This window comes from Oryctolagus cuniculus, chromosome 19 (assembly GCF_964237555.1).
Source record: "Oryctolagus cuniculus chromosome 19, mOryCun1.1, whole genome shotgun sequence".
Classification (NCBI taxonomy): Eukaryota; Metazoa; Chordata; class Mammalia; order Lagomorpha; family Leporidae; genus Oryctolagus; species Oryctolagus cuniculus.
In genome coordinates, this window is record NC_091450.1 from 50,684,663 (window position 1) to 50,699,470 (window position 14,808).

Here is a 14,808-nt window from a genome sequence, read left to right on the forward strand (position 1 = left end):
TGGCCCAGCCCCAGCTGTTGAGAGGGCATTTCGGGAGTGAACCAGTGGGTGGAAGACCTCTCTGTTTTTCTGTCATTAACTTGCAAATACAAAGCAACACAACAAAAATTATGGCAAAAACAGCCATTTGCTTCTCTCACCAACAGGTCCATAGGTCTGAATAGGAGAGATTCCTGGGGCAGACGGATCGAGATAATAAGCAGGGGACAGCGGGCCAGGACCCACCCTGGAAGCAGGAACAGGGACAAGCTTGCTTGCACGTGGATAGCAACTATGTGTCAGCCATATTGAAACAAGAGAAGAGGGGCTGGTGCTCTGGCCTAGTGGGTTAGGCCTCTGCCTGCAGCGCTGGGGGCAAGGGACATGTGGTGCAGGAGGAGGAGAGAGGGCACGATGACCTGTGCCCAAGGTCATGCCTTCTGTGCCGGTGCCCCTGCACAGAACAGCAAGCCTCCAGCCGGCAGTGACTTAGCACAGGGAGACCAGAGAGGACAGTGGGGGAAGCCACTCCCAACCGGGTGGACCTTGCGAGAAAGCTGTAGCGGCGGCCCTTCCTTGGTGGGCCCAGGACAGGAGACACGGGAAACCAAGTCTGCCCAGTCTCCTCCGGGTAAGGACGGCGACTGTGGACACGGGGACACAGGGACCACGCCGCGGCTGCCTCTGCCTCTCTACAGCAGCAGCTCTGGGTGCACAGACACGGTACGAGGGGCAGCAGCAACACCGTAAGGGCAGGGAGATGGGAAAAGGCAGCGTGTGGCTTCCATCCTGTACTCTCCCCACTTCTCTTCAGTTCATATCAGGAGTGAGCGGAGTTTCCTTCCTCACTTTGTACTTTGGGTTGAGTGTGTCTTGAGCTGCAGGTCTCCTCTCCCGAGTCACATTCAAGGAGTTTGTCTTGAAAATCTACACCATGGGGCCAGCGCTGGGGCCTAGCGGATAAAGCCACTACCTGCAGTGCCAGCATCCCATATGGACACAGATTTGAGTCCTGGCTGCTCCACTTCGGATCCAGCTCTCTGCTGTGTTCTGTGTCCTGGGAAAGCAGAAGATGACCCAAGTCCTTGGGCCCCTGTACCCATGTGGGAGACCTGGAAGAAGCTCCTGGATCTTGGCTTCGGATCAGTGCAGCTTCAGCCCTGCAAGAAACTCCTGGCTCCTGGCTTCAGCCATTGTGGCCAACTGGGGAGTGAACCTGCGGATGGAAGACCTCTCTCTCTCTGCCTCTCCTTCTCTCTCTGTGTAACTCTTTCAAATAAATAAATAAATCTTAAAAAAAAAAAAAAAAAAGAAAAGAAAAGAGAATCAGCCCGGTGCCTCAGTGGCAGGTGTTAACACACTGTATCAGACACAATCACCCGCTCGCCTGGGGACACAACTGGACATCCCCTGGGGACCAGATGGCGGAGGATCTTGTGCAGTGGCATTAGTGGGGTCACGTGACCCAGACAGACACATGACCCAGATTCTGGCCTGCCAGGCTGACTCCGCCCCTCCTGCTGCCACCAAGGCCTTTGCTCACTCACAGGTCTTCTGAGACGGCCTGACAGCTGCCCCTCTCTGAGACCAAACACGGGGCAGAGGTGGGGCAGGGGGTGACTGACAGCACTTGGTGTCCACTGAACCTGCAGGCCGTCTGACATTCACAGCAACCGGCTAAGTGCATTCTCCCATGAGCTGCTCCCACTCCCTGGAGGGTGGACGGCCTCCCCTCTTCCCTCCTTGACACAGGGCACAGCAGACGGAGGGCTCTCAATGCGCATTCACACACTGGTGCATGAGTGCCCATTTCCCTCTCCAGCGGGCGCTCCCAGGAGTCTGACTCCCCTGTATTGGTGCTGCCTGCCGGGAGGCCATCGACGGTCAGGGCGATGTTTGAGGCCATGCCAGAGCGAGGGCTATAAACAGCCCCTGCTATGCAATGCCAGCTTATTCTAGGCCAGAGGCCCTGCATGTGCCAGACCTATACTCCTGTTTAATCCTCCCAGCAATCCTGCTGCAAACCCAGCCGGGAGGGGAGAGGCCGAGGCTGGTCACAGGCAGAGGAGGCCCCGAGGGAATCGGCCAGATGAGGAAGATGGGGGGGCGTGGCTCGTGAGCCAGCATGAAAAGGCAGACGGGGCTAATGGGCAGGTCCTTCGGCAGGAGGGTCTGGGCCGTGCACTGGGCTGAGACTCACTGCTGGCTACACAGCGGGACCAGGAGGCCTAACACACAAATGAGCAGGACTTTCAACACCAGCACCTTGAATGTGAGGCTGCGAAAATAAGAAGCCATGCCTTCCTCCTGCCGCTTCCCAAGACGACAGTGTAAAATGCCACAAGGGGGCGCCTCCAAACGTTTCTAGGTAGGGGTGGGGTCAAGCCGCGGTTCACGCTGCTGGGGTCCCGTGTCATAGTGCTGGCTGGAGTCCCGCTGCTCCAGATAGAGTTCCCAGCTCCTGGCTTTGGTCTGGCCCAGACCTGGCTGTTGTAGCCATTTGGGGAGTGAACCAGCAGGTCCTCCCCCTCGCTCCCTCCCTCTCGAATGCTCTACCTTTCAAATAAATAAGTCTGTCTTTAAAATGGAATTAAAAGGTGAGTTTGGGGCACATGTTGTAGCACAGAGGTTAAACAGGCACTCAAGACACCTGTACCCCTTACAGGAGTGTCTGCATCAAGTTCCAGCTACAAGCAGAGTAGCTTATGATCCAGCTTCCTGTTAAAGTGCACCCTGGGGGGCAGCAGATGATGGGCTCAAGTCCTGGGGATCCTGAAACCCCCACGGGAGACCAGGATTGAGTTCTGGGTTTCTGGCTTCAGCCCAGCCAGGCCCGGTGGGGAGTGAACCAGCAGAGGAAAAATCTCTTTCTCTGTTGCTCTACCTTTCAAGTAAAATTTAAAGAAAATTATTTTTAAAGGATAAGTTTATTTAAAGTTTTCTTCATTAAAAAGACGTTTTTAATGTGGCACAGCAGGCTAAAGCCCTGGCCTGCAGCACTGGCATCCCCTATGGGGGCTGTTTGAAGTCTCAGCTGTTTCACTTCTGACCCAGCTCTCTGCTATGACCTGGAAAACAGTGGAAGATGGCCCAAGTGCTTGGGCCCCTACACCCATGTGGGAGACCCAGAAGCAGCTCCTGGATCCTGGCTTTGGATTGGCTCAGCTCTGGCCATGGCAGCCATTTGGAGAGTGAACAAGCAGGTGGAACACCTCTCTTTGTCTTTATCTGTCTCTCTCTCTTTTTTATTTGACAGAATTACAGAGAGAGAGAGAGAGAGAGAGAGAGAGAGAGAGAGAGAAAGAGAGAGGTCTTCCACCTGTTGGTTCACTCCCTAAATGGCCGCGATGGACGTAGCTGCGCTGATCCGCAGCCAGGAGCCAAGTGCTTCCTCCTGGTCTCCCATGCAGGTACAGAGGCCTAAGCACCTGGGCCATCCTCCACTGCTTTCCCGGGCCACAGCAGAGAGCTGGACTGGAAGAGGAACAACCCGGGACAGAACCCAGTGCCCATATGGGATGCCGATGCTGCAGGCAGAGGATTAGCCAAGTGAGCCACGGTGCCGGCCCTCTCTAACTCTTTCAAATAAATAAAATAAATGTAAAAAAACCACGACAATGAAAATGTTTAATGTACATATTTTGAAAGGCAGAGATAGATATCTCCCATCCACCAGTCCACTCCCCAAATGGCTTCGACAGTTTGGGCTGGGTCAGGCTGAAGCCAGGAGCTTAGAGCTCAACCCAGCAGAAAAGCAACTGCTATTCCCTTGAGTCAAATGGCTGGGAAGAGGAAGCCAAATCACAGGCCAGAACCCTCTGAGAGGAAGCCACGCCTTTCCCCTCCCTCCAGGCACTTCAGAGACCACAGATAAAGCTGTGTTGACCTTGTACCCACCCAAGGAGGCAGCTCTCCCCTCCCTGCACGCACGGAAGCTAGGCGGTGGGACAGAGCCCTCCTGATTATCCTTAACCCGCAGCAACTGAACAGTAGTAAAAAAAAAAAAATGATGCCAATCCCCTCTCAGATAGAGTGAGGAACTAGAAAAAGGGATTTTTTTTTTTTAAACTGAGCGTCTGAAGTCTTGGCAGTGCCTTCCAGCTGGCCCACGTGTGACAACAGTCAGAACCAACACGGCAGTGAGCTGGGCAGCACACGGTGGGGCAGGCTCCATCCACTGCGCCCCAGTGTCAGCCCCAAGTCTATCTTTTTTTTTTTTTTTTAAGATGATAAAGCAGGACAACAACAAAGGTGTTAGGAGCTATGGAATAAGGATCGTAGAGCTTAAGAACGTCACTAAGTGAACACTCTCGAAACAAACTGAAAAAGTCCCATAAGAGACACAAGAAAGAACTAAATTCAAATTTCTGAACTAAAAATTATAGTAACAAAGTAAAAATCTCACTGGATGGGCTCAAACTGGATGGAAATACACCCAAAGAGTCACTGAGCTTGAAGGCAGGCCAGCAGAAACTATTCAGTCTGACCACCAGAGGAGAAAACATAGAGAAGAATGAATACATGGTCGTGAGACAGCAAAGGCTGCCCACTCGTGTGCTGGAGAGGAGGAAAGAGTGGGGCGCACAGGAAGCATTCCACAAAATGGCTGAAGACTTCCCCAACTGGGCCAAGGACATCAACCTGCCAATTCAAGAACATGAGCGCACTCTGACGGGATAACCCAAACAGATCAGGGTCCAGACACATCACAATCAAATGAAAATTAAAGATAAAGAAAAAAATCCTGAAAGCAGCTAGGGTGGCACGTGGGTGGCAGGGTCCCAAGCACTTGGGCCATTCTCTGCTGTTTTCCCAGGTACATTAGCAGGGAGCTGGATCAGAGATGGAGCAGCCAAGACTTGAACTGGCCCCCATATGGGAAGCCAGCATTGCAGAAGACAGTTTAACCTGCTATGCCACAACGCCAGTCCCTACGAAACATTTTTAAAATTCTGAAAGGAAATAACTGATGACTCAGGATTCTATTTCCCCTGAAAATATCTTTCAGAAATGAAAATGAAATACAGATATTATGGGATGAAGGAACACGAACAGACTGCTCGCATCAGACCTGCTCCACTAGAAGTGGAAAGGAAACAATAACTTGGAGCATCGGGAGTGGAGAAAACCCAATAATGAGGGTAAATAACTGGGTGAGTATAATCTCTGGAGTTTTAAAAAAATGGGTTTAGGGGGCTAGCACTGTGGTGTAGTGGGTAAAGCTACCGCCTACAGTGCGGCATCCCATATGGGCGCTGGTTCGAGTCCCAGCTGTTCCTCTTCCGATCCAGCTCTCTGCTGAAGCCTGGGAAAGCAGTAGAAGATGGCCCAAGTCCTTGGGACCCTGCACCCACATGGAAGATGCTGAAGAGGCTCCAGGCTCCTGGCTTTGGATGGGTGCAGCTCTGGCCATTGTGGCCAATTGGGGAGTGAACCAGCGGATGGAAGACCTCTCTCTCTCTCTCTCTCTCTCTCTCTCTCTCTGTGTGTGTAACTCTGACTTTCAAGTCAAATAAATAAATCTTTAACAAATTTAACAAATTTAAACAAATTTAAAAAATAAAATAAAAATTTAAAAAAATGGGTTTAGATGGAAGACAGTAAGATTGTAACATTATCCCATGTGGTTCCCAGAGGTGATATTTAGGACAACAATGTCACAAATGGCCACAACAGCCAGGGCTGGGCCAGACTGAAGCCTGAACCCCAGAGCTCTATCTGGGTCTCCCGCATGCGTGGCAGCGGTCCAAATACTTGGGCCATCTTCAGCTGCCTTCCCAGGCACATTTAGCAGAGAGCTGGATTGGAAGCGGAGCAGCTGGGACTCAAATTGGCACTCTGATACAAGATGCCGGCACTGCAGGTGGCGGCTTAGCTCGCTGTGCTACAACAGTGACCCTCCAAAATTATATTACACATAAATCTTCCAAACACATCAATCAAAAGGACAGAGATTGTCAGCACCACCCCTCCCCCCCCCCACCCATCACTCAAGGCAGCAGAGCTGAGGCCACGGGGATCCGTTCCTCCACGGAAGCCACGGCTGAGCTGGAAGGAGTGACATGATCAGTCAGCTTGGAATTCGGGAACGTGACCAGGAACTCCCAACTCCCAGAGGGGTACTCAGGGCGACAGAGGGAGAGAGGTCTGGTCCTTCACGAGTGGCACGGGCAAAGCAGGCAGCACCTCCCAGTCCGCAGCCCTGCCGCAGTGGGTGATGCCAGGGCAGGCAGAGGAGGCCCTGGAAGTTCCGGTTTCTGCGTTTTGGTCAGTCTGATGGCTCTCAGAGAACCAGCGCAGATGCCGGCCTTGGCTACTTCGACTCCCTCAGCAGCAGTGGCTTCCTCCTGGGGCACCATTCAGATTTCACAAGGCAGAACCCGCCTCTGCCTGCCCTGTTTGGAGATGGACATTTAGGGAAATCTGTGTGTGGTCACCAGCCGGCTGCAGAGATAATGGGACAGAAACTTCAGTGACCACATGAGGGCACTGCACAAGTTCATGGAAAAATGAATTAAAAGGTGTCTGTTCTGCAATACACGCTGAAATCTATGCATGCTTTTCTTTCACACAAACACAAGGAATTTATACTTTGCAAAGACAGTTTGGAAAAGTAATAAAAGAAGAGCTCCAGCCCTTAGCAAGCAAAATTTAGCAACTCCCTGGGGCTTGTTACCACATTCTGACACATTATGACTCAACAAAGTAACTACAGCCTGCCTCAGGAAGAAAGGGAGAATTCAACAGAAACTGTTTCTGAGGAAGCCCAGACTGTCTGCTCAGACTAAAACATTATTAGGAAAATGTTTTCAAGAGTTATTTATTTGAGAGACATGGAGAAACCCAGAGAGAGAGAGCGCGCGAGAGCGAGCGAGCTCCCATCTGCCGGTTTACTCCACACACGTCTGCACTGGCAAGGGCTGGGCTAAGGCTGAAGCCAGCAGCTGGGACTCAATCCAGGTCTCCACGCGGGCCACAGGACCCGGTTACCTGAGCCCTCCCAGGGTCCCTCCCAGGGTCTGTGTGAGCAGGAAGCTGCAGTCAGGAGCCGGGGGGCGGGCGGGGAACCCGGGTGATCACTGACGCCATAAATAAGAGTGTCAATGGTTAAATCAACAACAGGAGTCACTGTGCATTTACTCCCCATGTAGGACTTCTGTCCTTAATGAGCTGTACTATGAGAATTAACGGTAAAACTAGTCTTCAAACAGTACTTTATACCTTGTGTGTCTGTGTGGGTGCAATCTGTTGAAATGTTTACTCAGTATAGAGTTGATCTTCTGTATATAAAGATAATTAAAAATGAATCTTAATGAAGAATGGGAGGGGAGAAGGAGTAGGAGGTGGGATGGTTTGGGGGTGAGAGGGTAGGTATGGGGGGAAGAACCACTATACTCCAAAAGTTGTACCTACGAAATTTATATTTATTAAATAAAAACTTTCCATAAAAATTTTAAAAACAGGTTTTCAAAAGTTTAAAGAGTTATGCTAATTGCACAAAAACTTAGGTAGTAATTTATTTGTATGTTTCTTTATTAAAATACTTTGATAAATAAAAAAATTACTAGGCTAAAGGTCCAACCATCATCCAACAACTTTAGATAACTCATCTCAGATATGCCCAATACAGAGACTCAAAGTCAGGAAAATAGTGGATGAACAAAATGAGAAGATCAATAAAAAGAATTATAGAAGTAAGCCAAAATTAAGTACTTTAACAGAAATGAAAACCCCACTGGAGGCCTCCATCAATATGATGATGTATGTAGGTGCAAGGAGGAAGGTCCCTAAAATAAAACGGTCTACCTAGGTTAAAAGGAAACAAGGATAAACATGGCATCCTGGGAATACCAGTAAGGAGAAAGCTGGAATAGTCCTACTAACCGTCAAAGTGTCCCTCAGATAAAGGAAAGCCACGGACAATGAGGAAAGGGGTCCGAGCAATCCCGAGGTAATACGCCAGTGCAGCTTCGAAACACATGAAGACGGGCGGGTGCTGTGGCACAGTGGGCTAAGCCTCCGCCTGTGGCACCAGCATCTCATATGGGTGCTAGTTCATGCCCCAGCTGCTCTACTTCTGATCTCTCTGTTATGCCCTGGGAAAGCAGTAGAAAATGGCCCAAGTCCCTGGGCCCCTGCACCCACGTGGGAGACTTGGAAGAAGCTCCTGGCTCCTGGCTTCAGATCCACTGGTTGGTTCCAGTTGGGTTGTGAACCCAGCAGATGGAAGACCTCTCTCTCTGTCTCTCCCTCTTTCTGTCTGTAACTCTACCTCTCAAATAAATAAATCTTTTATATATATATATATATATATATATATATATATATATATATATATATATAGTGTGTGTGTGTGTGTGTGTGTATATAAAATGAAAAAATTCAAAAAAACTCACAGAACTGAAAGGGGAAATAAACAAATACACAATTATACTTGGGGACTTAAAGATCTCTGTCTCAGGGACTGGCACTGCGGATAGTGGGTAAAATGATGTCTGGCTGTAGCACCGGCATCCCATATGGGCGCCGGTTGGACTCCTGGCTGCTCGACTTCAGATCCAGCTCTTTGCTAATCCACCTGGGAAGCAGCAGATGATGGTGCAGGCTCTTGGGTCCCTGCTGCCCACGTGGAGTTCCGGGCTCAGTCCCAGCTATTATAGGCATGTGGGGGGCGGATCGGCGGATGAAGATCTCTCTGTATCATCACAGCCAGCATGGCCTGCTCCTACCTGGGTGTAGGGAGGGCGTCCCTGACCACCTCATGAAAACCAGCGACTTTCTACTCTGCTGTTTCCCATGGTCACCATCACCACCTACACATCTGCTTTAGTGCCCATCCATTCTTGAAATAAACCGTCAACCTCACGCGGATAAGGCCTTTAGTTCCCTGCTTTATTCTCACGCCTAACGGTGTCAACCACAGAACCGACAGGCAGCAAGTGACTTTCAAATGCATGCGACACACACGTTCCCGTTCCGACAGAAGCATGGAATGAAGGCTTTGTGGGATGGCTCAGCAGCGTGGGAGTCACGGCTAAAAATACCCAGGTTGGGCCATTGACTGCAGTGGTTTGGAAACGTTGTCCTACTTAAAAAGGGAACCTACTTTCCGACGGAAGCACAGTATTCAAAAAGAGGTAAAGGGAAAGACCGTCACAGGGCTGGAAAGTCAGAAACTCCCCATTCAGCGTCTGCGCCTTCCGCCCTTTGAACTTTGAAAGCCGCCCAGGGGCAGGCAGGGAAGGTGCGGCTGGGGCACCCATAAGCCCCGTATGCTGGTGCCTGGGTTTGAGTCCTGGCTCCGACTTCCTGCTCAGGGAGGCAGCAGGTGATGTCAAGCAGTTGGGTTCTTGTCACCCACGTGGGAGACGTGACCAGATTCAGTAGGCTGAACAACAGCAGAGAAAGACAAGGACCAAAGAGGAGGCTGTTGGGATAGACGCCATTTAAAATACACATGCAGGGGTGGGGGCGGGGGTGCAGAGAGCCCAGGGGACGAGAGGAACTGAGTGATGGAGACAGCTGACTAGGGCCGCACCTCCCAGCGCCATGTGGCTGGCGAGGCACCAACTCCGTCCGTTTCAGGCCTTAGTGACAAGGACCCAAGACAGGCAGCCGCTACCACAGCCGACTTCGTATCCAGACGTAGTTTGAGGTGGAAAACGGGCACAGCAAGCCGCCCTGGGGCTGGCTGGCGCTGTGGTGTAGCGGGTAAAGCTGCCGCCGCCTGCGATGCCAGCATCCTTTATGGGCGCTGGTTCGAGTCCCAGCTGCTCCTCTTCCGACCCAGCTCCCTGCGGATGCACCTGGGACAGCAGTGGAAGATGGCTCGAGTCCTTGGGCCCCTGCACCTGTGTGGGAGACCCGGATGGAGCTCCTGGCTCGTGCCTGGCCGAGCCCTGGCTGGTGCGGCCATTTGGGGAGTGAACCAGTGATGGAAGATATCTCTCTAAAACTCTTTAAATAATAATAATAATAATAATAATAATAATGCCAGCTGCCTCCATCTGGAGGCACACAGGAGCATTTGAGAGCCATGCAGACCATCTTGGTAACCATGGTGCCGCATCGGGGCACAGGGAACTGGGGTCGCGGAACCCGAGGGAGTCGCACATGGCTCCTCCTGGGGCGTTGGACCCTCCTTCTCCCTCGACCCCTGCAAGGCCGGCATCCACTACCTCGCCGGCGCCCACCACAGGCCGAGACGGGCTCCCAGGTTTGGAACCGGCTTACCTGGCCCTGCGACATCCAGGCGGCAGCACCGCAAGGCCCGGACCCGGCGGACCCGGCGTCCGCCTCCCCGGCCCGCCCGACCCGCAGCTCCCAGCGGCCGCGGCCAGCGCTGAAGGCGGAGGGCACCGCGTGCTCCCGACGTGCACCGCGTGCTCCCGACGTGCACCTCGTTTATCGCGTCACAGAGGGCGTCTCCCGCGAGAAGTGCGCGTCGCGCCGGTTGCCAGGCAATGAGGCCCAGAGGGGAGCGGGTCGTCATCTCGCCGACTCGGGGAACCCAGTCCGATGACTTCTTTCCCAAGTGGAACTCTCACGTCCCTTAGGAGGCGTGAATTCCTCCAAGCCGCTGGCTCCCCGGGCGCCCCGATCCCCACTGAGTAGCACCCCAGCAGGTGCCGGCTCTTGAGGGGCTTCCGGGGAGGGAGCACCCTAGTACAGCTGGAGATTCCCCACTGTTTTTATTTCATTTATTTTATTTTTTATATCTTTTTTATTTTATTTTATTTTATTTTATTTTAGAGTATAGACAATGAGAAAGAGAAACAGAGAGAGAGGTTTTCCATCCACTGGTTCACTCCCCAGATGGCCGCAACGGCTGGAGCTGCGCCGATCTGAAGCCAGGAGCCAGGAGCTTCCTCCAGGTCTCCCACGCAGATGCAGGGGCCCAAGCACTTGGGCCATCTCCCACTGCTTTCCCAGGCCACAGCAGAGAGCTGGATTGGAAGAGGAGCAGCCGGGACTCGAACCAGTGCCCCTAGGGGATGACTAGGCAGCGGCTTGACCAGCTACGCCCCAGCCCCAGCCCTTGCCTTGTTCATCTTGCCTGTGAATCCTGCCTGCTGGATTTCCCGAGATAGGGTCCCATTTCCCACTCAGGATGGCCCTAAAAGAGGGGACCTGGTTTTATTTGCCTATTTCCTACTGTCTTTTGTGAATGATAACTCAGCAACGGTCAGAGAACGGACATGCATCAAGAGGATGTAACCGTCAGGAAATTACTCATTTTCAAAAGAATTTGAGGGGCCGGTGTTGTAACATAACAAGCCTATGACTCTGCCATCCTATATGGGTGCCAGTTCCCGTCCCGGCTGCTCCACTTCCGATCCAGCTCCCTGCTAATGGCTTGGAAAAAGCAGTAGAGGATGGCTCAAGTCCTTGGGCCCCTGCACCCACGTGGGAGACCCAGAAGAAGCTCCTGGCTTCGGATCAGCCCAGCTCTGGCCATTGTGGCCATTTGGGGAGTGACCCAGTGGATGGAAGACCTCTGTCATCTCTGTCTCTCTCCCTCTTTCTGCCTGTAACTCTGCCTCTCAGATGCCTCGCAGCAGCCCCTACGCTGTCAGTGTCGTCACGCGCATTTGCCACAGTGGCTCCGTGTCACTCCTGGAAGTGCTGTCCTCCTGGTTTTTCCAAGCCCCTGATTCTCTCCCTACTTCTCAAGGGCCTTCTTAAGATGCCTGGTGAACTTAGCCCCCTGTCCTGGAATTCCTCAAGTTTCCATTCCGGAAGCTTCTTTCTGCACCCCCCTCCCCACACCCCTGCCTTCTCAACTGTAGTTTCAGTTGCTTTCAAATTCTCATTGGCTGACTTAGAGTTCCAGGGCCCGACTGGGTGACCCCGCTGAGACCATGCCCCTCTCCCACGTGGTTGGCACCACCAGTTCCAGGTTATCCTTTGGTTTCTGATGTGCACGTCTGTCTTTCTACCCACAAAGGTCCTAAAAGAAGATACTTGGTTCTTTCAGGGGTAGCCCTCTCTGGTACACCCCATCCAAGCCAAGGCCTGTCCATTTGACATTGTACCCGTCTTTGCAGCCGGCCATTTCTCCCCATCTCTCCGGCTCATCTCCCCTTCCTCCGCCGTTCCCGGGGACTGTCACACTAGCCTCCTTACTGAGTTTCCTTCCACCTCCTCCTGCACATTGCAACCAGAACGGTCTTTTCAAAAATGCCTAATTCATCCTGTCGCTCCTTTGCCGAAAGCCTATCAATGTCTTTCCATTGTCCGGCTGACCTGCCCCTCGCCTTTCTGTCCAGATTCCTCTTTTTATTTTATTTTATTATTTTATTTTTTGCCAGGCAGAGTTAGACAGTGAGAGAGAGAAAGAGAGTTATAGACAGTGACAGAGAGAGACAGAGAGAAAGGTCTTCCTTCCGTTGGTTCACTCCCTTAATGGCCACCACGGCCGGTGCTGCGCCGGATCTGAAGCCAGGAGCCAGGTGCTTCCTCCTGGTCTCCTATGCGGGTACAGGGCCCAAGGACCTGGGCCATCCTCCACTGCCTTCCTGGGCCACAGCAGAGAGCTGGACTGGAAGAAGAGCAACCCGGGACTAGTACCCAGGGTGCCGGTGCCGCAGGCGGAGGATTAGCCAAGTGAGCCACGGCGCCGGCAGAGATTCCTCTTGTAGTGTCTGGGCTCCAGCCTCTCTTTAGGGTCCCCCCGCCTACATGCAGCCCCTGATACTGGGAGCGGGCTCTCTCTTGTTGCCTAGGTAACACCTCCTCGGCCTTTGTCTTAGCGCAACAATTTCTGTCCGGGAAGCTTTTCCAGACTTCTCCTGGTTTGCTCTCAGAACACTCGATGACTTTCCTTCCTTGCCAAGTTCAGTGTGGTTATGCTGCTGCTTTCTTATTATTGGATTGTGTTACACTTCCCTCAATAGCCTGTGCGCTCCAGTAGGGAGCGGCCAGGTCTATTTTTGCCGCGTTCCTGGTGTCTGCCACATTAGAGAATAAAGCATGAATTGGTGAACGCAGTTTTCGATGACAGGGAACATAAAGGTCTTATCTTTGACAATTTCAGGGCCCGCACAATGGATGGATGCACACAAGGGTGTAAGATGTCTACGAATGCAGAGTTCAAGGGGATCCATTCATCCACCCATTCATTCACTCCCAAGTCACATTGAAAGGGCTCCACACCAGGCCGGCGCCATGGCGCACTACGTTAATCCTCCGCCTGCGGCGCCATCATCCCATATGGGCGCTGGGTTCTAGTCCCGGCTGCTCCTCTTCCAATCTAGGTCTCTGCTGTGGCCCGGGAGGGCAGTGGAGGATGCCCCATGGGTGCCTGCACCCGCGTGGGAGACTAGGAAGAGGCTCCTGCCTTCAAATCTGCGCAGCGCTGGTCTGGCCTCCCACTCATCCATCTCAACCTGTGTTCCTTCTCACATTGGCAGCCCCTCTTCCAAAGCCCTAGGCAATTCTGTCCCCTATTTGTATAAATCCTATCCCCCCAAAACGCCCCTCCCCCATCAAGGCCATCATTCTGGTGGCCTGAGCTTATCACTCGTCTCAGCAGTCCGCCGGCCAGAGCGAGCGACTTAGCCAGGACTGGCCCATAGAACCCCACCCAGGAAGACCTCTCAGGCCGAGTACCACAGCCCTGGGGGCACCTGATCACGGCCACAGCAGGATGTTGAGGGCCAGTTCACCCCTGGGGGGAAGGAGGCCTCTGCCTGGAGAGCATGGCTGGCCGGGGCCACAGCTGGACCCGGAGGGGACTCAGAAAACCTCCACAGGGTGGGGGGCGTCTCCAACACAGTCCTGATGCCTGGCCTTCTGGACACCTGAGCTCTGGGAGTGACCAGCCGGACAGGTGTGCCCAAGAACCGTCCACTCTCTTGGTGGTGTGCAAATGGGGCAGGCTCACCTTGGCACCGTGCCATGGCGCGCAGGGCTCAGGCCTCCAGGTTTCTCCACATCTGCTTCCCACCGGGCACTTCCAACACCAGCTCCTGGCTACTTTCCTTTCTGTCCCTTACGAGACGTGTCACCATCACCGGGGCCAACTCCGCTTCCCCACCCCCAGCTCTTCTTCTGCTTTGCATCTCTCGCCAGGAGGCACCTTTGGTTTCACACCAGGCAGCACTGGGTTGTAGCCAGTCTGATGGCAGAAACCAGCCTGGTTCCGCCGGTCCTCTCCTAGCCGCACCTTGCCCTGAGCCTTGCTCTAACAGCTCTGCCCTCAGCAGTCACACCTGATCTGAAGGCAGCAGGCTTCATGTTCACCTCTAGGGTGGGGAGGGAGCAGCCCCGGCCTGATTCCTGATTGCAGGGAGAGACCTGCTCCTGGGGCTCTGGTACTCAGGAGCCAACTGGCCACCTAGGTGCTTGCTCTGTCATCACTGGCACGGGCAGTGCTGCGATCTGAGTAGTGCCCTCTCCCCATCTCATGCAAGGGTTTAAGCCCCAAGTCCTCTGTTAATGTCACTATGAAGGCGGAACTTAATCCATGCTGGCATTTAGTAAGGAGCCCACCATGTGCTGCCCAGTGAGGCCGTTCGCCCGCCGTGCAACAATACAGCTAGAGGGGCGCTTCCAAGCTCCCTGGGGCCATGCTGTTTGGATTTGCAGCTAAGTCAACCTCTTATCTAGTTAGCCTGCCCTCAGGCATTTCGTTATAGTCCTGAAAAGCTGACCAATGGGACAGGGCCCCTCTCAAAGGGGCTGGAACTGCACCAGGTGAAGAGTGTTGTACCAGAGTGCGGGTTCCAGTCCCAGCCACTCCACTTCCCATCCAGCTGCCTGCTAACGTGCGTGGGAAGGCAGCAGAAGATGGCCCAGGTACTAGGGCCCCTGCTCCCGACATGGGAG

The 14,808-nt window shown here is 53.1% G+C and overlaps 1 protein-coding gene across 1 annotated transcript in view; it reads right to left on the reverse strand.

The window, feature by feature from the left end:
* Positions 1 to 10,362, reverse strand: part of POM121 (POM121 transmembrane nucleoporin) — a 37,556-nt gene extending 27,194 nt beyond the window's left edge. Inside the window, exon 1 of the mRNA XM_051835454.2 lies at positions 10,213 to 10,362. The gene's annotated coding sequence lies outside the window, so the exon portion shown is untranslated. The remainder of the gene's footprint in view (positions 1 to 10,212) is intronic.
* Positions 10,363 to 14,808: the final 4,446 nt, after the last annotated feature.